Here is a 25476-nt window from a genome sequence, read left to right as displayed (position 1 = left end):
ACCTTTCTTTCATGATTAGCCCATTCAAGTCCATTTCCATTTTCCTCACTGTGGATTTGTTGATCTTTTTCTTATTGATATTTAAGAGCTCTTTGTATATAAAGGATAGGGACCCTTTGCCAGTGTTTTCTGTTGAAAATATTCAATGCCCCACCCCTGCCATTTTCAGACTAGCACATTTTAAATAGGTAAGCCATGTAGACCAGCTTTTGGCACAATTACAAGAAAACAACACAATAAGTTCAGTTGACCTTCTGTATCACGGGTTCTGCATTTGTGGATTCAACCAATTGTGGCTCAAAAATCTTCACCAAAAAAAATTTTTTTTCCCTGTTGCTGACATGTACTGTGTTGTTAGGTCTACAATGGATGCAACTGCACTGAACATGTAAACATTTCTTGTAACGTTATTCCCTAAACAGTTCAGTATAACAACTATTTATATAGCATATATGTTGTATTAAGTGTCATAAGTAATCTAGAGATGATTTGCAGAATATGCGAGGATGTGCATAGTTTATATGCAATTACTACGTCATTTTATGTAAGGGACTTGAGCATTTGTGGATTTTGGTATCCATGGGGATCATGAAGGGATGATTGTAACTGCTATTAAGGTAAATCTGATCACCCAGACATGAGGGGTTCAGAGAGGGAAGTGAGAAGTGGCCAGGCCTTTTCTTCCCATTAAAGTTCTTCCCATTTCCCTTTTGGAATCCCCTACTTCCTTTTCAAGACCAATCTCCTCGCAGTTCGTGCTGTCTCTCCTGCTTCCTCCAGCATGCTCAAAGGAAAAACTTCTCTAAATGCCTTCATTGCAGAAATAAACAGGATTGGCTAATTCAGGCCTCTGCTGGCGGGAGGAGGGTGGCTTGGCATTTTTTTAGGAAAGAGGGTCTAACTTAGACCAGTGATGCTCAAACAGTGGTGTGTTAGGCGCTGAGGAACCCATGGGAAGGGTTATTTCTCTCTTGGTACACAGGAATCTCCTTTAGTCTCCTCCAAACTTCAGGGAATAGATAAACCTGATTTTGGGAGGTACTGCCCTCTTGGGCTGAGCCCTTCTGAGAAGTCCCCTGCAACTGGGCACGGTCCTCCTGTCTGTCTCTCCTGCTGGCCTGGGGGCTCCTAGAAGCCAGAATCGAGTATTATTCTCACTGTATCCTCAGTCCCTTGCGCAAGACCTAGCATGTAGTAGGTGCTCAGTAAATGTTCATCAAATACATAAAGTAGCCAGGCCTCAGTTTCACCATCTGTAAAATGGGATGAGGGAGTTAGACTAAAGTCTCATCTCTTAGATGTTTACTTAAGAACTCCTGTTAGTTTGCCAAACATTTTATTGTGATAATTTTCTTGAATTCTCGCCATACTTACATGATAAAAGTACTATTATATATGTCCGTTTGATGGATTTGGAAACTGCGTCTTGAGAGGGGGCTCTGATGCTAGAGCTTAACAAGAGAACTTAATGAGAAGGCAATAGAGCACTGTGGCTATGGGGTTGGGTTCTGTCATGTGGGTTTGATCCTAGTCTGCCACCTGCCAGCTTAGTGATATAGAACAAATTATTCCTTATCTTTATGCTTCAGTTGTCCTCATCTAAAAAATGGGAATATAAATAAGATTATTAAAAGATTAAATGATGAGATGGTAGGTGAGGAACACTTAATCGAGGGCTTGTCATGCAGTAAGGGCTCTATAAACATTAGCTATTATTCTATTATTATTTCTATACTATCTATATTTGCTATGTATAGATATAATTATGGAGATAGATATGTTATAAATATAGATATAGATGCTATATATAGATGCTAGCTGTACCTTTGACATCCATCTGAGCCAAATAGAAATTATTATTGATTTCTTTACCAGTAGATTATTAGTGCTCAGGTTCCTGCCAGTGTGCAAGGAAACCAAAAGTCAATTTCATTCTCTTTGAGCTAGGCTGCACAGGTGCGGTTATCACTGCCAGCTTTGAGGCTACGAAGTGGACTCAAGACTTCTCCAAAGGGTAATTCCAGAATTGCGGACATCAGGATCAATAGTTATAAGTATTTTTTAAAGCTTCAGTTTTCTGAGTCAGAGTATCTGAGGGCAAGCAGTGGGAGTCTGCATCTTGAACCCGCTCCCCAGATGAGTCTGGTACACCCCGTTGTGTTACTTGAACATCTTTCCTTTTGCCTTTGCCCAAGTTTGGGTTCCTTTGCTGCACACTGAGATTCGTTTTTATCCTTCCTAAGCAAATATCTATGCACTTCGTACAAGTCAACATGTCCTGTGTCAGCAATTGAGGCCTGATGCAGGAGAAGTGAAACTTTGTAGTGTTGTACCACAGAAGGCCAGATCGTATTAGCAATCACCCAGCGCTCAGACTGGGAAAGTATTTTAAGCCACAGAATTCTTTTCTCCAATAAAAATATATGGGGAAGTGCAGTTCAAAACAGATAAAAGTGGTGTTATCCTAGCTGAAACAGAAGTGGAGGCCTCCAGAATGCGGCTCACTGAACCTCACCGTTGTTGTTGAAGGATCTCTAAGAATCATCATACCTCTTTGGGGTAGGTTGAAAATTGCAAATCTCCACATTGTCATGAGACTGAAATACTTGACCTTTGCTGAATATGCTTTGTGGGCTTAGCCAAGGTACTCTCCTTCTCTGGCCATAATCATTTGTATAAATAAGGAGGTTGAATGTCATATTTGTCAGGGTAGTGGCTGTAGAGACAGGTAGACCCAAATGTGTTCAACGGCTCAAACGAAACAGATGTTTATCACAAGGCAGGTGTTTCTGAGTGGAGGGTGGTTCTCTCCCACACAATGATCCCGTGAGCCATCTCACGTCCCTACTATCCCCTTGGACATCATCACTGACGAAAGAAGGCATGGAGGTGGCATGTTTGCCTCTAACCTTCCTTTCACCACACATAAGAACGAATCACGTGACCAATCTGGTGGCTGGGAAATGGAATTCTTAACCAGGGTAACCTTTTTCCAGCTACAGTGTGTAGTGAAGAGGGGAGAATGAGTTTCTGTGGACAGCTGGCTGTCTCTGCCACAGATATGGTGGCTGCCTGGGTCTCTTCCATGCTCTGATTCGAAGACTAAATTTTCCCTAGTTAGTCTCAAAGTCAACATGGTGATGTTGTACCCACAAATACTTCCCTCTCCTCAAGATAATTCCCATCACACGTATCGAGTAAATTCTTACATCCTGGGGCCCTAAACACAGATAATCTCATCCCCACTTTATAGATGAAGAAAATGAGGCTCAGAGAGGTAAAAGGACTTGCTCAAGGTCACACAGCTAGCTCATCAGCAAAAGAACTGAGATTTGAACTTAGAAAACCCTACCCCTGCCTAGGGTCCCATTTTGTGTGTGTGCACATATGTGTATGCATGTGTGTGTGATTTATGTCGGGTTTCCCTTTGGGCTGTATTCCCCCAGCACTGGGCATAGGGGAACTTGGCAGTGCCGGAATCATTGTCCAAGTCCCAAGAATGGACCAAACTTACTGGTTATAAGGCAGCTAGGTGGTTGTCCTGGCCTGGGAAAGCCCAGTGTGAGTAAGTGTTATAGTCACTGGCCAGAAAAAGGGAAGGAGATGGGGTATGAGGACACAGACTCAGGGCATCAGCGGGTCCTGGATGACGCTGAGGTCTTGAGTAAGCCAGGCACATAGTGGTTGTCTGGGATCGAGTCCCTTTGTGCACCAACCTACGGAGGAGTGAAAGCTGCATTAATGAGAGAACTCAAGAGGAATCAGGCCCAGTTCCTGTTCTTAGGACTTCAGAAAAGGGGAACTAAACTTGTGCCGAACACTTTCATTCATTCACTCAAAAATCATTTATTTGTACCGTCTATGTGTCTGGCATGCTGTGTGGGGGAAAGATGAAAAAGCCAGGATTATTTGCCCCCATTTTAGAGATAAAAAAAGTGAGGTCCTGATTGGTTCAGTGACATGCCCAAGGTCACTTGGTGGGACTAGGACCCAGGGCTCCTGGTTCCCGGCTAGGACTCTGTCTATGCCTCTGGCTGAGGGGGAGACCCTGGGCCGGGCCTCAGATGCAGGGACGGAGGGTAGGCAGCCACTTGTGCTGCTGCTTCTGGACTCCAGGACATGCTGGTTTTAGACAAAATGAGGAAAATTAGTCAACTTCTTTATCTTTTCCTTTTGGTTTGACTCTATTTTTGCATTGATGGCAGAGAAAGAATAAAATTTCTTGCCCTGCCGGATGGAACTGAGAGGTAGTAATTCTACAGGGTGCTATCAGGGAAAGAGATATTAATGTTCGGCTGGCATCTATTGACAGCACAACATGGCCATCGACTCCATGGACAACTGCTCTAGAATTCAGATCTCAGCTCTGCCCCTTAACCTCCTGTGGCTTCAGTGTACTCACCTGTAATGTAGGGACAAGGTCAGTGCCTACTTCATAGGGTCATTGTGGGATTCAGTGACTCATCTACAACAAGCATTGAGTACCTCTCATGGTCAACACCACAGAAGCATTTCTATTTTTATTCTCAACAAAGCAGGCATTGAAATTCGCCGTTGAACATCTGGATTGATTTGGGCATCTGGTGCCTTGTGGCCTTGGGTTCCTAGGCTAGGAAAGGTCATTTTGGCTAGTGTCCTGGATTCATGCCTCGCCCTATGGAGAAGTCCTGGGCTCTGGGGGTGGGGAGTGCTCCACCCACTATAAATGTACTCTGGTAATCTTGGAAGTACTAACATCTGACTCAGCAGGGTGGTCAGCTGCTACCAAGGCAGAATGTTGGAATCGGTTCTGCTTTCTTGGAGTACATGACTTGGGTCCTCTGATCCCAGCCCTGGGCTTGTGCTGAAGGCAGCTCTTGTGCAAGGAGGTGGGTGAGTGGGTGATTGGGGCAAGAATCAACAGCTAGCATACTCAGTTTCACCTTCTGGGACTGATGGGTCAGAGAGACAGGCGAGCCAGGGAGAGAGGGTGTGACATAACCAGAAAGACCTGGGTTCTAGTCCGGGATTCGGCACCCACCACCTGGGTGAGCTCAGGTACGTCACCTAACCTCTCTGAGCCTTAGTTTTCTCTTACAGTTGTTGAGAGAGTGTCTGCAGTTTGCAGGCAATGGTCCAGGGTGGTGGTTAAGGACAGGGGACATGTGGAATAAGCCCTTCCCTTGTCATTTGAATTTGGTTGAACAGTTTTTAGAATCTATAATTTCTGGGTGTGAGATAAAGTAAGAACTCAGGTAGCCAGTGTATGAGTGTCCTGTTGCCGTTATAACAATCACCACAGACTTCATGAATTAAAATAATTTTAATGTTCTGGAGGGCCGAGGATGGAATCAAGGCACCACAGGGCTGGATTCCTCCAGGAGGCATTATTCCTCCCACCACAGTGAGGCATAGCTCAGACATTGATCTGCCTCTATTCCAATCCTGAGTTTGGAGACTGAGAGTTCAGATGGCCGGTCTTTCGGGTACAGTTGACTCAGCAGGGCACTGACCCATCAGAATAGGCACAGATGTCAACAACCAATAAAGTTGTACCAGGGCATGTGGGGAGATTGTCAAGCGTGACCAAGGCCCCAGGCTTTGCCATCTTTGAGGCTGGATACAAATACCTGCTCTAACACTTGCAAACCTCGTGGCTCTGAGCAAGAGAGTTTTCTCATCTGTAAAATGGGATGGCAATATGGATGCCACCAGGTGGTGTTTAGAAGGAAAGCAGTGTGCCCAAGTTAAGGGCATAGCACGGTCTCTGGAACGTGGTAAGGGGCTCCCCATAAATCAGTGAATCCAGGGCAGATTTGTTTCCCTCCATGCTGGGCCTCTCCGTGGTGATTTCTAGATATGCGAGCCCTCTGTTTCTGCTCCAGGCTGGGGATAAGGTCAAGCCTGGCTCATGGCTGCAAGGAACAGAGCCACTTCACATTCCCTCGAAGGAAAGGGCCTTATTGTTGAGGATGTGTGTCCTTGGGTGGGTGGGGGGGCGCTGGTACCAACATTCGCTGAGCACCTACTGTGTGCCAGGACACAGGGAGAGACAAGCCCTGCCCTTAGAGGGCTCCCAGTTGAGCTCAAAGACAGGTGTGTAAACGGGTGTGTGTGGGGGAGGTTCATCCAGCCAGAAGGTTGCCTTTAACACACATGGGAGTCAATTGCTCCTGGCTCACAAGCACCTATGCTGAGTCCATCCATTGTCCGTTCAGTTCAGTTGGTAAACACTGGGCCATTTTGACTGCAAGCTTATTGTTTTGTTGTTTTGTTTTTAATTTTTTCCATTGACTTGAGAGAGAGAGAAGAGAGGAAGGGGGAGAAGGGAGAGACAGAGAGAGAAGCATCAACTTGTTGTTCTACTTAGTTGTTCCATTTAATTTTGCGCTCATTGATTGCTTCTTATACCTGCACTGATCAAGGATTGAACCCATGACCTCGGGGCTCCAAGACAACACTCTATTCACTGAGACACCTCCAGGGCCTGCAAGCTTATTGTTAAATGCACTTGAGTTAGTGCCTGCCTGGAGCATTTAGTGTGCAAGGTACTACAAGAGCAAAACACGGGTAGCATTGATCGGGGAAGCCAGGAAACAACCTCGAGAAGGAAGCATGTACTTGAGCTGGTTCCAAGGATGAGTTGGCCTTGAGTGCTTGGAGGAGAAATTGGCCAGAAATAAAAGATATTTCAGGCAGGGAGAGCAGCGTGAGTGGAGATTTAGAGGCTTGACGAGTAAGGGATGTCTGGTGTGGTGGGTGGAAGCAGGGAGTGGCCGGAGGGAGTCTGGACATGCTGCAGGGTCTTGAATGTCCCATCCAATTTCTGGGTGGTCCAATGCACTCCATTTTACCGGGACAGCATCCTATTGCTCCCCAGCCTTGTCCTCTCCAAACTCGGTGCTTAAACTTGAACATTTGAATAATGGAAGATTTCAGACAATCTCAAGCTAATTGAATTAGAAATTCCAACTTGGCAGAGGGCATGCGGGTTTGTGGCTTTATCTCCTGGGTCGTCTGTTCCGTAAACCAGCTTGGATAAAAGACTATTTCTCTGTTATGGTGGCTTTTTTGGCTGAATAAATGGGTCCCTTCTCCTACCATGCCCAGGACTTGCTGATGGAGGTAGGCACAGAGGTTGGGAGAAACCCAGGTGTTTCTTTCAGGGTTAAAGAGAGTTGATTTAGGATGGCACCTGTGGCTGGTCCGCGACATGTTTATAAGGGGAAAAGAGATGTCACCACTGCCCCCTGAGCCAGGCTGGGCATGAAAATGTCCTCTGGCTTCTAAGTGTGGGAGGGGGGCGACTGACGTCAAGAGCTAGTCCCTAGGGAGGACAGGCAGTCTTCAATCTCTTTTATGTCAGACCAAGCTCACAGGGGGCCTCTTCAACTGTCAGGGATTTGGGTCATGAAGATAAAGGGTGTCCCCTGAGTAAGAATGGAACGGCAACCTGGTGGGTGGAAGCAGAAACTCTGCTCTCATGCACCCGTTTTGAAACCCACTTCTGCGGCTTGCTGGCTGTGTGACCTCGGAAAGGTCACTTAACTGCTCTGAGCCTCAGTTTGGTCCACTGTGATTTGGGGGTCATAAACGGGTTCTCTTCCTGGGGGCAGTATGGTGTGGTTCACATGGGATCGTGTGTGGGTGGCAGGGAATTGGGGCCGAAACCCTACATATGAGGGGGCTGGCTTCAGCGGTGGGGAATGGTGGGGACCGGAAGTCCTGAGGCAGGAGAGAGAGGCTTACAGATGGTGCCAGAGTTGTAGCTCTGCCCAAGCTCTCCCCTCTGTTTCCTGTGTCGGCCTGAAAACAGGGCGGAGGCCTGGGCCGCCAGCCTCACTCCTCCCGGGGGAAAGCAGGTCCTGTCTGGCCTAAATGGGCCTTTCTTTTGCTGTTTTTCTCTCCCCTTCTGTGAAAAGCCTCAGACATGAAGGAAATCAGAAACAGGGCTCTGGGGAGGGACGGGGCGGCTTCCCGGAGCCGGCTGGGCGATGCCCCTCACCTCTCGTCCTTGGTTCCTGGTGGGCCTGGGGAGGGGCCCATTCGTCAGGCTGGGGCCCTGGGCCTCCTCCCTGTCCTGCTGGGTGGCCCTCACCCAGGCTTGCTTTCCTTCTTCCTTTTTTTTTCCATTAACTTTATTGGGGTGACCTTGTTTAATAAAATCATATAGGTTTCCAGGCTTCCTGGTCACTCCAAGTTCTTGGTCCGCTCCCAGCCCTGGCCTCTCACGTCTGCCGGCGGCCAGGGGAGCCGGCTGCGCCCCAAGGTTGCTCCTTCCGCGCTGTTTCCCCAGCCAGGGAGAACTGGCCGCTTTACCTCGCAAGTCCCGGCCGGGCTTCCGCCCAAGCCCACTTCCTGCCACCGCCAAATTGTCTTCTGGGGCCACCCACTCCTCTTGGAGGGGTCATGGCAAACTCATTGGAAACATGGGAGGTGGGGCACACGGTCCCATTTTACAGCCAAGGAAACTGAGGCCCAGAGAGAGGATGTGTGCTCATTCATTTAAAAAAATTTTTTTTTCTATTGATTTGAGCGAGCGAGAGAAAGAGAGAGAGAAGCATCGACTCGTTGTTCTACTTAGTCGCTCCACTTAGTTGTGTACTCATTGATTGCTTCTTGTATGTGCCCTGAATGGGGATTGAACCTATGACCTCGGCACTCTGAGTCGATGTTCTATCCACTGAGACACCCAGCCAGGGCTCATTCACTTTTTCTTTGTCAGCCAGCCTCCCTCTCTGCCTTTGAGATGCCCCCCTCTTCCCCAGTGGTGTTAGCTTTCTGCTTTTCCATAGGGTCTGTAGCCCAGGGATGCAGTTTGGAGTCAGACAGACCTGGGTCCAAGTTCTGTGATGTCCCTCGATGACCAGCTGGGTAATTTCCAGACGGCTACCCTCCCTCAGCCTCAATTTTCCCACTTGTAAGTGTTGTAAATGAGAGTGATGACAGCATCTACTTTGAACTGTGCAGTGAGGATTACATGAAATAATCGTTAAAAAGAGAGTAGTTAGTAGGCCCCCTGTAAAGGGAGCAGGTCTTAAGACTTCTGGGTGTGTGTGAGGGTCTTGGTAAGTAATTTCTGAAGGGAGATTAAATTCTCTAAATGCTCCCTTCTGCTTAACCTCCAACCTGTTAGCAACCATATTTTTCTGTCCAGGATGGGGTTCAGAGAGGTTAGTTGGCTGCGTAAGGCCACACAGCTTGTAACAAAGGGAGACAGACTCCTAACACCTCGCTCTCGGCTTGTCTGCACGCCACACAAGGGCTGTTCCTGTTGTCCTGGCCCCTTTCTCCAGAGCTCTCCTGCCCGCCCCACCTACCCACCCACCCCCTGCTGTGAGTTCCATGCCTTTCCTCCTGACCTCCATCACAGGTGCTCTCTACTCCACCTAGGGCTGTCTCGTATATCTTTGATAGCTCTATCAATACATAAGTGAAGGGGTCCCCAAACTTTTTACACAGGGGGCCAGTTCACTGTCCCTCAGACTGTTGGAGGGCCGGACTATAAAAAAAACTATGAACAAATCCCTATGCTCACTGCACATATCTTATTTTAAAGTAAAAAAACAAAACGGGAACAAATACAATATTTAAAATAAAGAACAAGTGAATTTAAATCAACAAACTGCCCAGTATTTCAATGGGAACTATGGGCCTGCTTTTGGCTAATGAGATGGTCAATGTGCTCCTCTCACTGACCACCAATGAAAGAGGTGCCCCTTCTGGAAGTGTAGTGGGGGCCAGATAAATGGCCTCAGGGGGCCTCATGTGGCCCGCGGGCCGTAGTTTGGGGACCCCTGCGTAAGTGACTCTGGGCTCTGGCTGGGTAGCTCAGTTCGTTAGAGTGTCATCCCAATATGCCAAGGTTGTGGGTTCGATCCACGATCAGGGCACATATAAAAATCAACCAATGAATGCATAAATAAGTGGAACAACAAATCAATGTTTTTTGTTTCCTTTTTTGTTTCTCTCTCTAAAATTAATCAAAAAATACAAAGTATCTGTCTTATGCCTCATTCCCTCAGAACCTTGTTCTCATCCAAATGCCCAGCAGAAACCAAAGCCATCAACTCTTTCACACCGAGTGCTTACAACCGGTGACCGCCCACAGGAGCGGGGGTTTGTGAGCACGGTCCCTAAAGTGTCCACGATGGTGCACGCTCAGGCTCTGCGGACACGGGTGAGGGATGCCTTTTGGCCGGGTGTCTACCTGGAGGCCGGCGAGCAGCAGCCTGCCATGCGCTGGAACCCGAGGACAGGAAGTTACTGAGTCAATTCCATGGGAGTGTGGAGCGCACCTCCACCAGGGCCTCGCTCTTCCTCTCTTCTCTTGTAAATGGAGAGGCCGGAATTGGGTGGACTTCTTTTTTCTTTTTTTTTTCTGTTTGTGACAAAGCTATATCAGCAGAGCTCAGAGAAATAGGGCAGGCTGGGGAGGCAAGTGTCGCAATCTTGGCACAACCCATGTCCACACTTTCTGCCCGTAAGCCTGCCACTTTCTCACAGAACGTGGGGGCAGAGGTGGTCACCCCAGCTGTGTCCTGGTTGAGGAGCTTGTGGTTCCTGTCACCCTTCTGCTGAAATGGTAAAAACTGTCTTTTCACTTGGTGTGTGTGTGTGGGGGGGTCCCTTCCTTCCTTCCTTGTCCAGGGGCCTGGAGGGGGCATTGAGAGAGGATGGGGCGGTGTCAGCTGGGTCCAGAGAAGCACATCTCATCAAGGTGGGAGGCAGGATGGTGTGGGGCTCAGAGCTTCTGGAATGGTTCTCCTTGGCTTCAAATTCCTTGACTTCCTAGCTAGGTAGCCTTGGTCTTCTCATCTGTAAAATGGGCGTGAGAGTAACACTGCCTCACAGGGTTTTGGGGGAGGGATGGGGGAGGTGGATCTAGGGGAGAAAACATTTTATGTTTATCTCTCTGTTTCTGGTACTCACCACTGCCAGATGGTTGTTTAAAGGAAAGAATCTGGAATTGGGGAAGGTGGAAGAGAGAGTTCACACAGGGAATGTGCTTAGCTGGGGCGCAGCACTCAGTAAGTACATGATGTTTGCTATTTTGTCCCTCGCTGTCCCTGTCCCTAGGGATGGGGTAAGTTGAGTGAGAAGTTCTGCCTCTTTCTGCCTTCGCTGTGGGGCTCTGGGAAAACTGCTTCACCTCGTAGGGAGGTGTGTTCTTTTAAACTGGGGCTGCGTCAGCTCCATCTTGGTTGTTCGCAAGGATGCAGGGGTGACATCCAAGGTGCCCCGGCTTGAGAGCAGTGATATGTTTCTGGAATCTTCTGAAAGGTTTCCCTGGGCGTCATCTGGCTCCCCTTGCGTTGGTGGTGGCCGGCTTGTTTCCCCCTTGGGGTATCATATGGAAGTGCTGGGGGCAGCTCCAGATACTTGAGGGGTTTTTTTGGGGGAGGTTTCAAAGCTCGTGAGGTTCTGAGTTGTGCCCCAGACCTAGGGTGCAGAGCACGGCCACTGTGGGGAGCCAGGTCAAAGGCTGGCTGCCTGACCCCTGTCTTCCCCATGTACCCCCTGACCCCACGACTCCCCCCTTTTCTCTTCCCTCTGCCCTCTTGTCTGCTGCACCCAGTGCTCTGAGCCTGCTGCACCTTCCAGAGCTTGAGTGGAGCATCTTTAGGCAAAACCAGGCACTTACTTCTCCCCAGGGCAAGGGTCCTCGAGGCCCCAGGTGCCAGCCAGGTTCTTGGTGACTTCTTCCCTCTGGGCACTGGCTCTTATTAGAAGTGATTCCTCAACTGGGCGGTGGGGATGGTAATCAGAGCTGTCCCGTGGCGAGGGCACAGTGAGGGACCGGAAGGACCCTAAGGGTTGACAGCGACAGGGTCCCTGGTTCAGCATCTCCGTGGTTTCCAGGATGTCTGCTCCGGGCTACATCCTGCGAGGGGTGGAGGGGGGGGGGTCTGGGAAACCTGCAGCAGCAGAGAAGCAGGGAGGAGGGAGACAAAGGCTCCTCTGTCAGCCCTGGGGCCCCCCTCAGGGAGGCAAGTGGGAGTCGGTGAGCGCTAGGAAGAGGCAGATGAGGACTCCTGCCTGGCAGAGAGGCGGGCACCCTGTCTCTGCCAGGATTTATTCTTTATGAGCAAAGGGTGGAAAATTACTTTGGATCCTTTCCTGAGGGGCTGGGAAGGCTAGGGCCAGTTCATGAAGGGGGGGAGGTTTCTCCACATCGCAGCAATGCAACCACTGCTTTAGTTTAAAACAGAATAAGAGCAGAGAACAGCTTCAAGTGATGGCCGGTCGGGGCTGCTCAAGGCCACCACACGAGCACCAGCACCAGAAACCCCACAGCGGGCCTGTCACTGGCTTCTTCTCTGGGAACCCACAGGGTCCACATCTACCCTTTGGAGTTGACAAGTGGGCCTTGGGCGTAAATCTGCCTCCTTTACACTGTAAATAGTTTCACACAGCCACAGAATCCATTCCTGATCCTTGATCCCCACGAGGGCCCCATGTGTGATTGTTAGCTCCCTTTGATAAATGTGGAAACTGAGGACCAGGAGTTGAAACAGTTAGGATAGCTGAGATATAAACCAAGTTCCCCTGACTTCCCATGAACCTTTGTTCTCTAGAGAGGGGCCTGGCTCTGTGGGAACAGATGGTCTAAGTGGCTCTGAAGCATTTTTTTTCTGGTAGATTAGAACAGCATAGCTAATGCAAGAAGAAAGCCTAAAGTTTGTTTGCTCATTATAACAGACAGAGGCAAGAGAGCTGTTAATAAGTGGGAAATGCTGTTAATAAGTGGGAAATGATACACAAAATGATTGATTGTAACATTGCAACACATACAATAATGAATTATAACAGTAAGAGAACAAAAACAAGCCAAATACCCACCCCCATAAATCAATTATGGCAAATCCAACATGGAATACTACACAGCTATCAAAAAGGGTGAATGCTCTTTTTTTTTTTCCTTTTTCTTTTTTACCTCCAAGATATATTGTTAGATAAAAAAGATAAGTTGCAAAATAGTTTGTATAGTTTAGTGACTTTTATGCAAAGCAGGAGAGAAATTAGGATATACATTTGTATTTGTCCAAAGAGACCCTGGAGGGGGATATGAGACACTAATAAAGGTTGGTGAGTGCAGTGGGGACTGGATGGATGGTGGCAGAGTCGAAGCAAGGACTTGCATTCTAAACTTTTTGTAATTTTTGATGGTCTCAAATATCACCAATTAGATGGAGTTATGTTGCCTACTCAAAAATTTAAATTCAAGAAGCCAAATTAGAATTGTGAATGGATGCTTGTAAGTGGTGTTATGAAGTATTATTATAAACTCAAATGTCCGTGGCTTTCAAAGCCATTATCCCCTTGGCCCACTGGTCGGCAAACTCATTAGTCAACAGAGCCAAATATCAACAGTACAACGATTGAAATTTCTTTTGAGAGCCAAATTTTTTTAAACTTAAACTATATAGTAGGTACATTCCTTACCGAGGTAGCGCCCGCACGTGGTATCTTGTGGAAGAGCCACACTCAGGGGGCCTAAGAGCCGCATGTGGCTCGTGAGCCGCGGTTTGCCGACCAGGGCCCTTGATTATCACGTGAGCACACCTGGGATTGTAAACCTAGTTTCATCTGACTCCAGTGTCCTCAGTGCCCCAAGGAGGAGGTTCCTTCTGATCCACTTGGAACCAGCCTGAGAGGGTCCTGTTTGGAGCTGATGTGGGGCCCCCTCCAGTGTCCATGCCATCCTGGTGGCTGGGGTGGGCTCCTATGGCCCCTGCGGCGTGGTTCGGTCATTGTTTCACAGTATACTTGCACAGAACCCTTGGTGAAGCATTTGTGGGAAAACTGTGTTCTCGTGAGTTCCCCTTGAGGCCAACATCCAATGGACCGAGAGAACCTATGGAGAAGATAGTGACTGAAACCTAATCGGACTTTTAGCCACTCTTTTCCCTGCTAGGGCCTCCCCAAACACTGCCCCCACTCTGCCTCCAAACAGGTGGTGTGTTAAGTAACACATCATTTCCTGTTAAAATTAACCAAAGTCACTGACAAGCTCTAATCACATACCGTATTCTGGTTGGCATGTGGTCACCAGGCTATGTGGCTCTAGCTTTTCATCTTAAAGTGAAGGCTCCTCCCATTTCTACTGAGGTCCTACCTGGTCCCTCCTTCTCTGCTCTTTGGGAATTTTGGAACCATCCTAAACCTGCTCTTACTGTGCTCTCAGATGTGTGTAAATGCAACACACCCCAAACCCTCTATTCTCCAAGCTGCTTTGGGCCTCCCTGGAAGGATGATCCTTTGTGAGGTCATTTCTCTGCCCACTCTGGGCTGGGTCCATCAGGTCTTCCTAAACTTTCTCGGGAGTCAGGTAGAAAGGTGCCTTTCAGTCTCTTTCCCTTCTTCCTCTTCTGTCTGTCTGTCTCTGAGTCTTTATTTGCTCTGCTTTTGTCTTTCTTCCCCACTCTCAAACTTTTGTCATCTTGGTCATTCTTTCTCTTCTGCATTCATGGCTATCATTGTCCCTCTCTCTCCATCTTTCCCTGTCTCCTCTTTCCTCTGTATTTTCCACCACCCTCCCAACCTCCTGTCTTTCTTTCTTTTTTTGAATTAGTAAGAGGGGGGGAGGCAGAGAGACAGACTCCTGCATACTCCCTGACCAGGATCCACTCAGCAAGCCACTAGGGAGCAATGCTCTGCCCATCTCAGGCATTGCTCTGTTGCTCAGCAACAGAGCTCTTCTTAGCACCTGAGGAGGAGTCCATGGAGCCATCCTCAGTGCCTGGGGCCAACTCACTCCAGTCAAGCTATGGCTGCAGGAGGGAAAGAGAGAGAGAGAGAGAGAGAGAGGCAAGAGGGGGAAGGGTATAGAAGTAGATGGGCACTTCTCTTGTGTGCCTTGATCGAAATCAAACCTGGGACATCCACATGTTGGGCCGATGCTCTACCACTGAGCTAACCAGCCAGGGCCTCCTGTCTCTTTCTGTCTACACTGTGGTGGTGACATACTCTAGTTCCTTCTACCTTCTCTCAGACTTCCCTCTGCTCCCCTACTCCCTCCTCCCCACCGAGAGCACCTCCTCTCCCACACCCTGCCCTCTGGGGCTCAAGGTAGAGAGGGCTCTTATCCCAAACTCCCTAGAACTGAGGAGCAGGGCCAACTTCCAGGGTGTGTAACCAGGGAAGCCACATGGGCCTCAGCAGGACCTGCCCTGGGCTTAATGCCCTGCAGTTACAACCCCAAAATTCATAATAGTTTCCGAATAAGGAGCCTGCCTGCTCACTTAGCACCAGGCCCCATAAAGTGCATGGCTGGTTCACTGAGGGTTGTGGACTTCCTGGGAGGGACCACACTGGGGCTCAGCCAGGGTTCATGTTCCAGTCCTGTTTCTGCTTCTCGTCCTCCTGCCGGTAACTGCCACCCAGACGTGCCTTGAGCCTCTTGAGGCTTTCCCACTGAGTAAGTCATCCTTCAACAACAGAAGGTAGTGGCCAGATTCACTCTCCTTTTACAGATGGGAGGAACCAAGGTGCAGAGAGATCAAGCCACTTGCCCTGGGCCCACAGCTGGTGAGCCTGGACAGAAGGAAGCTTGCTGTGACATCCGAGGGGCCTCAGCACCCTTGCCCCCCATCTGTGAGCCCAGGTTCAGTCTTTGCATCTGTGAAATAGAGGTGACGAGCGTCACCATCCCCGTGCATAGCCAAGGATATCTAAGTCCTAGAAAGTTCCTGTCACAGGTGCCTGGCATGTGGCTGCCTTCTTAAATAGTAGCCCTGGCCTCTGTGAGCCTCAGTTTCCACACCTGCCACATGGGAATTTAATGACATAGACAAGTGCTCAGCACAGAGCTCAGTATAGGAGGGCAGGCAAGGTCCCTCTGGGACAGAGGAAGGGGTGATCTGTGAGTAGTGTAACCATTAGGTTTATTGTCCAAACAGGTCACTTTGAGAGTAGAAGGGGCACTTTTATTTGGTTTTAAAGGTTTTATTTATTGATTTTAGAGAGAGGGAGAGAGAGAGGGAGAGAGAGGGAGAGCAAGATCATAGTTGCTTCACTTTTATTGTTCATTGATTGCTTCTTGTAGCTGCTTTGACCAGGCAAGTCCTTGACTATAGGCACTCCTTCCCTGGCACATTGAGGGACAGTGACTTTTACTCAACTGCCACTTGGGGCAGCGCCATCAGCTCACGGGGAGGGGTGTTGTTCAGGCAGCCAGTGTTTGGATGCCTCTCGAAACATCCGGAACCTCGAGGCTGCGTCCACCGTCACGATGTCACTGGGGACGGCCGGGACCGCATCACGCCGTATCCTTCCTCCATAAACCTCTGAAGAGCGTCCTCACCCTTGGCTTCAGGACGGGTCGTCATTCTCCAATTTAGTCAGAATTAATGACTTCCCTTTTCCAGACAAGGAGCCTGGGAGTTTACAGTGTGACCCACCCATGCTAAATATTCAGGACGTTACTTATCATCTGCCCCCCGCCCCGCCTTGACTCCGTTTCCTGTTCCCACCCGCGTTTCCCTTCCTCCTTTCTCTCTTCTAATTTATGTTCTCCTGGATACACGAGCCTCTATCGAGACTTACTTTTCCTCCCTTCTGGACCAAGACATTATGTAGACAAACCTGCAAGCGAAAGCTTTCTGAAGCGCCCCCCCCTCCAAAAAAAAGGGGTCCCACCTGGAGAGGGGCTGGAAGGCAAGGGGGGATGCAGAGGAAGTGCTGGCTGAGGTTCAAGTGAGGGAGTGACCACCGCTGCCTGGGGAAGGAGGTGACCGCTTACCCTGTGTGACTCCAGCCAGCTGAACCAGGCTCGCCGTGAATGTAGACAGGTTGCTGAGTTCAGTATAGTAAAAAAAAAAAAAAAAAAAAAGGAAGAGCTTTCTAATGACTTGGTGGGTTTTTCTAGAAGTTCTGTTTTTCTAGAAGGGGGTAGGGGAAGAGAAAGAGGAGGTGACCTGTTCTAGAAAATGGCCAAACCCAGGCCGAGTTTCTTTCTGATTATTTTATTTCTGAGTGATGATCAAGGGCTCAGGGGACACCTGAGGGGAGGCCCCAGATAGAGGTGTTCCTCTGCCCTCCCTCCTCCCCCACCCCCCATGTCAAGGTGAAACTAGGGCTCAGAAAGGCAAAGTGACTTGGCAAAGGTCAGCCCTTCCTGGTGCCTGAGTGATGACATCTTATGCTTGTGTCTTCCCACCACAAAGTTCAGCCCCTTCAGGTGCGGGGTTTTGCCCACTTTGCTCGCTGTGGCATTCCTGCGCCTGGCACAGTGCCTGTCACTCCACAGAGATTTGCCTGATTGAATGTGAAAAACAACACCCAAGTTTGTGGCGGCCGAGCTAGAATGCAAACCCAATGTAAGCTGACTCAAGCAGCACTCTCTTTAAACAGAACAGTCAAGGGTCGCTGCTTCTGCTGGAGCCTGGCTCCTTGTACAGGTAGGGCGACCAGCCCGCCCTCATTTGCCTGGAAGGTTCTGGATTGCACATTGAAGGTCCCGCATCTCAGGACACCCCAACCCGGATGACTGGCCATCCCATACACCTTGCAGACGTGAGCTCATGTCATCTTTCCATCGACCCACTTTGCAGGTGGGGGCACTGGTTCCTGTCCCGGGACTGCACAGCGAGCACAGGCTGGCGCTGGTGCCCGGCTTTGCTGCAGCTGCGTGGGCGCTTCGGCTCTGGGCTGCCCTGAGCTACCCTCCTTTTATCTGTGACGTGAGGGCGGGTGGCAGAACCTTTGATCCTACAGCCTTTCCAGCAACAGCCTTTAGGATTCTGGATTTTGCCCTAGACTTGAACCAGCTGTTTATTTTTTTTTCTCTTGAGGGTGGGGGGCAATTTTTCAGCAAATCTTTCCCGGGTCAAGGCTTGAGCTCTGCGTTGGGAACAGTGACAGTGCAGTGATGGGGCTGAGGGGGAGGGCAGCCTGTTTCTCTTCCCCCAGCGCCTGGGAACTGGGTGGGATCTCACATTCCCACCGACCTGGCTGCTGGCAGCAGTGTCAGCTGCCTGGGCTGGAGCCAGGGCATTCCAAGGGCCAGAACCTGCATGAACACCCCAGGGCGCCTGTGCACTGGGCTGCCTCCTGCACAGGGTGCAGCTGGGGCAGCCCAGGGTTCCCGGATCGCTCAGGGGTCCACCTAGCTGGACAGGACCCCCAGCCCCTTCCTGTTACTGGACAGGGGACCAGGACCTTCGAGTCTGCAGGGGGCCAGCTGGTAGCATGAGGGTTTTTGACTTCGTACAGAAATAATTTCGCAGCACGAGTCCTGGTGCTTTTGAGAGCACATTTTTTACAGCTGGAACAATGAAAGAAGGAAGGGTTTAGGATAGAAGAAGCGACAGGAGAGAGCCGAGGCAGGGCTCTCTAGAAACCTTATGGGAAAGAAATGAGCCTACAGTGGGAAGGCAGCGAAAATGGGGCCTTGGAGACAGGTTCAGGGGTTAGCCCAGGATGAGATGCCACTGCCCGCTGCTCCCCTGCTTGCAGGTCTCACGGGGACCCTTAGAGTTTGGGAGATGCACACCTGGGGTGGGGGGGAGAGAGGGGAAGGAAAAGGCTCGCGCGTACTTCTGGGAGGGAGGGCTCACTGGGTCCTTTGTTTTGAAGGTTTTTCGAGGCTGGAAGTTTAGGGGAGATCTCAATAAGATATTTGTCAGCTTTTCCAGGTGTGCTCTTTCAGGATCATGGTCTCTACTATTAACTGGTCAGCACCAGGGCCGGGGGGCATTAGTCATTGCAGCCAGTCCTGGTGTTGCCCACCTGGTTTTGCTGCTTTCTCGGCCTAGAGCTGAAATGCAGCTGAGATCCAGATGCTATCTCTACGGAGATGACCTTCTGGATCCGGCTCTAAATGACAGTTTGCTCAACTCTCTGTCTCTGTTTCCTCATTCTACTTGCCAAGGAATTTTCCTAGCTTCTTCCTATACTGCCTCATTTCTTACCCCAGAGCCTGGAGTGCGGTGACTGCACTGTCCAGAGGTGGGTGAGTTGGGTCGCTGAGGGCTCTTTGAGGTGGGATTGCGGGTGTGTGTGACCCTGCGACCCCGCCAGCTCTGTGCACAGGTGGGCTCAGTGGGTGTGAGTGTTACCAGACAGGGGAGCTGGCCCTTCGGGTGTGCCTGGTGCCAGCCCGTAGTGTATGGGTTCTTGACTTTGTGCAGGAACAGGAGTCCAGGGGATTTCGAGTATATGTTTATTACAGCTGGGGACACTGAAACAAGGACAGGCCTAGGATAGAAGGAGCAACAGGGAAGGGACTAGGCAGGGTTGGCTCTCTAGAAACCTTATGGGGAAAAAATAAGACTACACTGGGAAGTGGGAGAAAAGGGGGCCTTGGAGACAGGTTCAGGGGTTAGTCCGGGACGAGTTGCCGCTGCCCACTGCTCCCCTGGTTGCAAGCCTCGTGGGGACCCTTAAAATTTAGGAGAGGCATGTCTGTGGGGGAAGAGAAGAAGGTAGAAGGGGAAGGTTCAGGTATGCTCCCCAGGGAGAACTTGTTGGGTTCCCCCTGTTTTTGAAAGAGGCAGGGAGAAAGACAGGAACCTCAAGCTGCTCCTATATGTGCCCTGACCAGAGAATTTACCCTTCTTTTTTTTAACTTTTTAAATTTATTGATTGATTTTAGAGAGAGGATAAGAGAGAGAGAAGAGTGAGAGAGAAACACCAATTTGTTGTACCACCCATTTATGCATTCATTGGTTGCCAGGGCAGGCTGGGCCAAAACACAATTGAGGCCTAGATGTTATCTCTAGGAGGGGACCCTCTGCTTCTGGCCGCAAATCTCAGGCCAGTCAGGCCAGCCGTCTGCTCAGCCTCTTATTATCCTGTCTTATAAGAATGCAGGATTCTGCTCCTAGAGGGGTCCCTTGTGGGGAAGTCACAGAATGTCAAGGGCAGTCATGGTGATTGAAGACGTGGGCCCTGGTGTCGGAACAGCCCAGGTTCAAATGCCACTTCTGCCCCTTCCTAGTTGTGGGATCTTGGGCTAATAGCTTTGCTTCTTTGTGACTCAGTTTTCACATCTGCAAATGGGAATAAAAATACCCACCTTGAAGGTCTGTTCTGAGTAGAGACACTTGGTAGCCTGTAGCGCCTCATGAGAGGGGGTCCGTGTCATCGCCCCCAGCCCCTCGGTTTCTGTTCCTCTCACCCTGTGGTGGCTGAGGACTTCTGAATCCCCACATAGCAGCCTTGCTGGTGAGACTAGGGAAGTCTGGGGGAGAGGGAGGGGTGCTGCTTGAATGCTTGTCACAGCTTTGTAGTGAGAGGGGCCATCAGCCCATGGGAGCAGCTGGGGTTCATTAGAACATGGGCTCTGGACAGCTGCAGATGCGCACTGGAGTCCTGCTTCTGCCTGGTGCTGGCTAATGATCTCGATCAGGTTCCTTTCAACACCTGAGTTTAGCCCCTGTGAAGTGGAGATAACGGCCATGTCCTCCTGGAGTGGGGGGCTTGTCAGGATACGGGGACAGAAGGCAGGCCAAGCACCCAGCCGGCTGCCTGGCATGTGTCAGCATGATCGTTTTTCTTTCTTCTTGTGGTGACCACTTGGCTGCCTGCTCTGCCTGTATTTGTGAGGCTGGGGGACAGAGGAGACAAAAAGACACCCCAGGGGAGGGACCTGCAAGAACAAAGGCTCAGAGACCTTGAACCATTGGGCTCCTGAAACACCAGGGGGTGGGTGGGTTTGGAAGGACTGGAGCCCTGAGGTCCGCACAGGGACCCCTCCCTGACCCCAGTTGGAGGCTTCCTGTGAATCCTGCAGCCCTGTCCCAGGTCAGTGACCTCACTCGAGCTGGCCAAAGGGAAAGGAGACCAGTGTTCACACCCAGGGGCCCTCCCTTCCTCTCCCTGCTACTTATCTCCAGCCGGTCTCCGGTCCTGTGCTGCCTTTCCCCTCCCTGGAGCTCCATAGCCTCAGTATCAACCCACAGCCCACAGACGCACTGTTAGACTTAAGGATAAGAGCCAGCATCTGGTCTAAGCACTTTATGTATGTCAAGTTATTTAATCCCAGAAAGGTTCTATGTAAGAGGTATTTTTATTTCCCCCACTTTTTATATGGGGAAACTGAGGCTCAAGGTAGCTAAATGATTCTCCCCAGGTCCCACAGCTAGTTGGAATTAAACCCAGGCAGCCTGACTCCCAAGCTGGATGCTCAGCTCCCTTTAGTAAAGGCTTTGCACCCACTGAGGCTCAGCTCAAATGTCCCCTCCTCCAAGAAGCTTCCTTGATTTCCCTAGCCACCGGCTCTTTGCTTTGTACAGAGCCAGGGCCGCAAACCCAGCAACTTACAGGGCCAGGCAGGAGCCACCAATGACTAGTGTAGGGACAGTATTCACTTGCACGAAGAAATACATGTTCTCCTGTTAAAGCTGAGAGTGAGACTAGCTGGTGAGAGTGGAGACTGGAACATCTCATCCCGGCAGCATCTAGCAGAGAAGGGTGACACTTAGAAGGTACCCACTAGCTGCTTTTTATTTTTTTAAGTCTTTTAAAAAATATATAGTAGTTAATTTAAAAATTTTTTTTTTAGTTACTGATTTTAGAGAGAGAGAGGGAAAGAAAGAAATATTGATTTGTTGTTCCACTTATTTATGCTGTCATCGGCTGATTTTTATATGTGCCCTGACCGGGGATTGAACCTTCAATCGTGGTGAATTGGGACAATGCTTTTTTTTAAAAATTATTTTTATTGATTGATTTGGAAGAGAGAGAGAGAGGAACATCAATATGTTCCTGTATGTGCCCTGACCGCGGATTAAACCCACGGTCTCTGTGTACCTGAATGATGCTCTAACCATCTGAGCCACTTGGTGAGGCAGGACAATGCTTCTTAAATGGATGTTTGAATGCACAGACCCATGCTGTTTCCTGAACCCACCAAACCTGCACCTGCCTCAGGGCCTTTGCACTTGCAGTTCCCACCACCTGGAGTGCTTAGGTCTCTGCTCAAAGATCACCAGCTCAAAGAGGCCTTTTCTGAACACTCTACCTAAAATAGTATCCCCTCTCACAGCTCTATGCCCTATTTCTCTTTATATGTAATTTGTAGCACTCGTCATCACCTGTCATTATATTCATTTTCTTTTTCAGCATTTACATAGTATTGTTACCAAACCCAGGTTCAGCTGCCTGCTGCAATACGCAGGCCAATATTATTGGCAGCACAGGTGCTGGTGAAAAGGAAAGAGGTTTATTCAGGAGTCTGAGAAGATGGTGGGGGGGGGGGCGGGGGGGAGGACACACTCCTGTCCTCAAAACCCATCTTTTTTTTTTTTTTTAATAATTTTATTTTTTTAATGGGGCGACATCAATAAATCAGGATACATATATTCAAAGATAACATGTCCAGGTTATCTTGTCGTTCAATTATGTTGCATACCCATCACCCAAAGTCAGATTGTCCTCTGTCACCTTCTATCTAGTTTTCTTTGTGCCCCTCCCCCTCCCCCTTTCCCTCTCCCTCTCCCCCCTCCCCTCGTAACCACCACACTCTTATCAATGTCTCTTAGTCTCACTTTTATGATCCATCAACGTATGGAATAATGCAGTTTCTGGTTTTTTCTGATTTACTTATTTCACTTCGTATCATGTTATCAAGATCCCACCATTTTGCTGTAAATAATTCGATGTCATTATTTCTTATGGCTGAGTAGTATTCCATAGTGTATATGTGCCACATCTTCTTTATCCAGTCATCTATTGACGGGCTTTTTGGTTGTTTCCATGTCCTGGCCACTGTGAACAATGCTGCAATGAACATGGGGCTGCATGTGTCTTTACGTATCAATGTTTCTGAGTTTTGGGGGTATATACCCAGTAGAGGGATTGCTGGGTCATAAGGTAGTTCTATTTTCAGTTTTTTGAGGAACCACCATACTTTCTTCCATAACGGTTGTACTACTTTACATTCCCACCAACAGCGTATGAGGGTTCCTTTTTCTCCACAGCCTCTCCAACATTTGCTATTACCTGTCTTGTAAATAATAGCTAATCTAACAGGTGTGAGGTGGTATCTCATTGCAGTTTTGATTTGCATTTCTCTAATAGCTAAAGAAGATGAGCATCTTTTCATATATCTGTTGGCCATTCATATTTCTTCCTGGGAGAAGTGTCTGTTCATGTCCTCTTCCCATTTTTTTATTGTATTGTTTGTTTGTTGTTGAGTTTTATGAGTTCTTTGTATATTTTGGATATTAGGCCCTTATCTGAGCTGTTGTTTGAAAATATCATTTCCCATTTAGTTGGCGGTCTGTTTATTTTGTTATCAGTTTCTCTTGCTGAGCAAAAACTTCTTAGTCTGATGTAGTCCCATTCATTAATCTCAAAACCCATCTTTTTTTTTTTTTTTTTGTATTTTTCTGAAGCTGGAAACAGGGAGAGACAGTCAGACAGACTCCCGCATGCGCCCGACTGGGATCCACCCGGCACGCCTACCAGCGGCGATGCTCTGCCCCTCCCGGGTGTCGCTTTGCCAGGACCAGAGCCACTCTAGCACCTGGGGCAGAGGCCAAGGAGCCATCCCCAGCGCCCGGGCCATCTTTGCTCCAATGGAGCCTTGGCTGCGGGAGGGGAAGAGAGAGACAGAGAGGAAGGAGGGGGGGGTGGAGAAGCAAATGGCCGCTTCTCCTATGTGCCCTGACCGGGAATCGAACCCGGGTCCCCCGCATGCCAGGCCGACGCTCTACCGCTGAGCCAACCGGCCAGGGCTCAAAACCCATTTTAACAGCTCAGATGCCTCGGCCAGATTACAGAGGGGTTCAGGGGAACTGGGGGAGGGGAGGACTCCTAGGGGGAAGGCACACATGCAGTTTCCCTCAAGAAAGGGACTTTGTTATTCTGATGGCTGGCTGGGCTTCTGTGGTCTCTTGGCCTTGTAACTGGAACTGAAGCTAGCAAGTAACTCATCAACTAGAGTCATTGCTCTTCTGAAACTGGAGTCTCCACACTCCTGCAGTCAGGTTGTCTTCTTGACCTTGTCCGAGAATTGAAACTGCAAGCCTCAGCAGTGGGGTCGGGGCGGGGTTAGGGGAAGGGGCTCAGATGGAGTCACATTGTGTCCTTGTATGTCCATTTTTCTCACTCTGATGTCATCTCTCGATGTGTGTCAGCTGAAGGGAAACAGGCTGTTTAATTGTAATGAGAACTTGGCTAGAGCTGAAAGCACAGGACTGATTGTATACTTTTGATTTGTTACAGAATATATCACTTTGATTATGAGATTGGTAATATTCTGGGAGGGAGGGCTCACTGGGTCCTTTGTTTTGAAGGTTTTTCAAGGCTGGAAGTTTAGGGGAGATCTCAATAAGATATTTGTCAGCTTTTCCAGGTGTGCTCTTTCAGGATCATGGTCTCTACTAACTGATCAGCACCAGGGCCGGGGGTCATTAGTCATTGCAGCCAGTCCTGGTGTTGCCCACCTGGTTTTGCTGCTTTCTCGGCCTAGAGCTGAAATGCAGCTGAGATCCAGATGCTATCTCTATGGAGATGACCTTCTGGATCTAGCTCTAAATGACAGATAGTTTGCTCAACTCTCTGTCTCTGTTTCCTCATTCTACTTGCCAAGGAATTTTCCTAGCTTCTTCCTATACTGCCTCATTTCTTACCCCAGAGCCTGGAGTGTGGTGACTGTCCCTAATGTAGGGACAGTATTCACTTGCACGAAGAAATACATGTTCTCCTATTAAAGCTGAGAGTGAGACTAGTGGTGAGAGTGGAGACTGGAACATCTCATCCCGGCAGCATCTAGCAGAGAAGGGTGACACTTCGAAGGTACCCACTAGCTGCTTTTTATTTTTTTAAGTCTTTAAAAAAATACATAGTAGTTAATTTTGGTAATATTGAAGCATAGTTGCAGTTAGAGTAACATTTACTAAGACCAGCATGGGTAGCTTTACAGAAATTTTTTCCATAAACTTTATTAGTATATTCTTACTGTAATCAGACTAACACCAATAATATAGTATATTTATTCCCCATTACCGTGCATTAATGAACTAGGGATGAGTCAAAATTTTACTAATAAAACCTCATTTAATCTTCATAACAATCCTGTAAGGGAAGAGGTACTATCACTCCTATTTTTCAGATGAGGAAACTGAAGCACAGAGAGGCATGGTGACTTGCCTAAGGCTGCACAGCTGGTGAGGGGGCAGAGCAGGGATTCAGCCCATATGGTCTGGCTCCAGAGCTGTTTGCCTCCTTTACTGTGGTTTATGTTTTATGTTTGTTACCCACACCTCCCTCTCGAGAATGCCAGCCCCTCCAGGGAAGTGACATGTCCTTTTGTTCTCAGCTGTGTCCCTGGTGCATAATAGGTGTTTAATAAACATTTCTTGGTTGGATGGAGGAAGGGAGACAGGAGGATCAGAGAATTGGAGGGAAGACTACTTGGCTTTCGGACTGAATGTCAAGGCCATCTTCTCAGAAGTTTCTCAGCCTTTCCCGAGGGTTTGAGTCAGCCTGTCAAAGAGGGCCTCCCCCTTCCCCGTCCCACTCTCCCTCACCCTTCCTCACCCACCA

The 25476-nt window shown here is 49.0% G+C and overlaps 1 protein-coding gene across 7 annotated transcripts in view; it reads left to right on the top strand.

Annotated features, from left to right (window-relative positions):
• CMKLR1 (chemerin chemokine-like receptor 1) overlaps positions 1 to 25476 on the top strand; it is a 47261-nt gene that overhangs the window by 1486 nt on the left and 20299 nt on the right. Inside the window, exon 1 of one of the 7 annotated variants that reach the window (XM_066370653.1) lies at positions 2500 to 2559. The exons of 2 other annotated variants lie outside the window; for them this stretch is intronic. The gene's annotated coding sequence lies outside the window, so the exon portion shown is untranslated. Of the gene's footprint in view, positions 1 to 2499; positions 2560 to 10491; positions 10565 to 15499; positions 15615 to 18941; positions 19015 to 21306; positions 21411 to 25476 lie in introns of those variants that run through there. 4 more of the 7 variants (XM_066370648.1, XM_066370652.1, XM_066370649.1 and 1 more) reach the window with 4 other exon arrangements.

Source organism: Saccopteryx leptura, chromosome 2 (assembly GCF_036850995.1).
Source record: "Saccopteryx leptura isolate mSacLep1 chromosome 2, mSacLep1_pri_phased_curated, whole genome shotgun sequence".
Lineage (NCBI taxonomy): Eukaryota > Metazoa > Chordata > Mammalia > Chiroptera > Emballonuridae > Saccopteryx > Saccopteryx leptura.
This window is presented reverse-complemented; position numbering and strand designations above follow the sequence as displayed.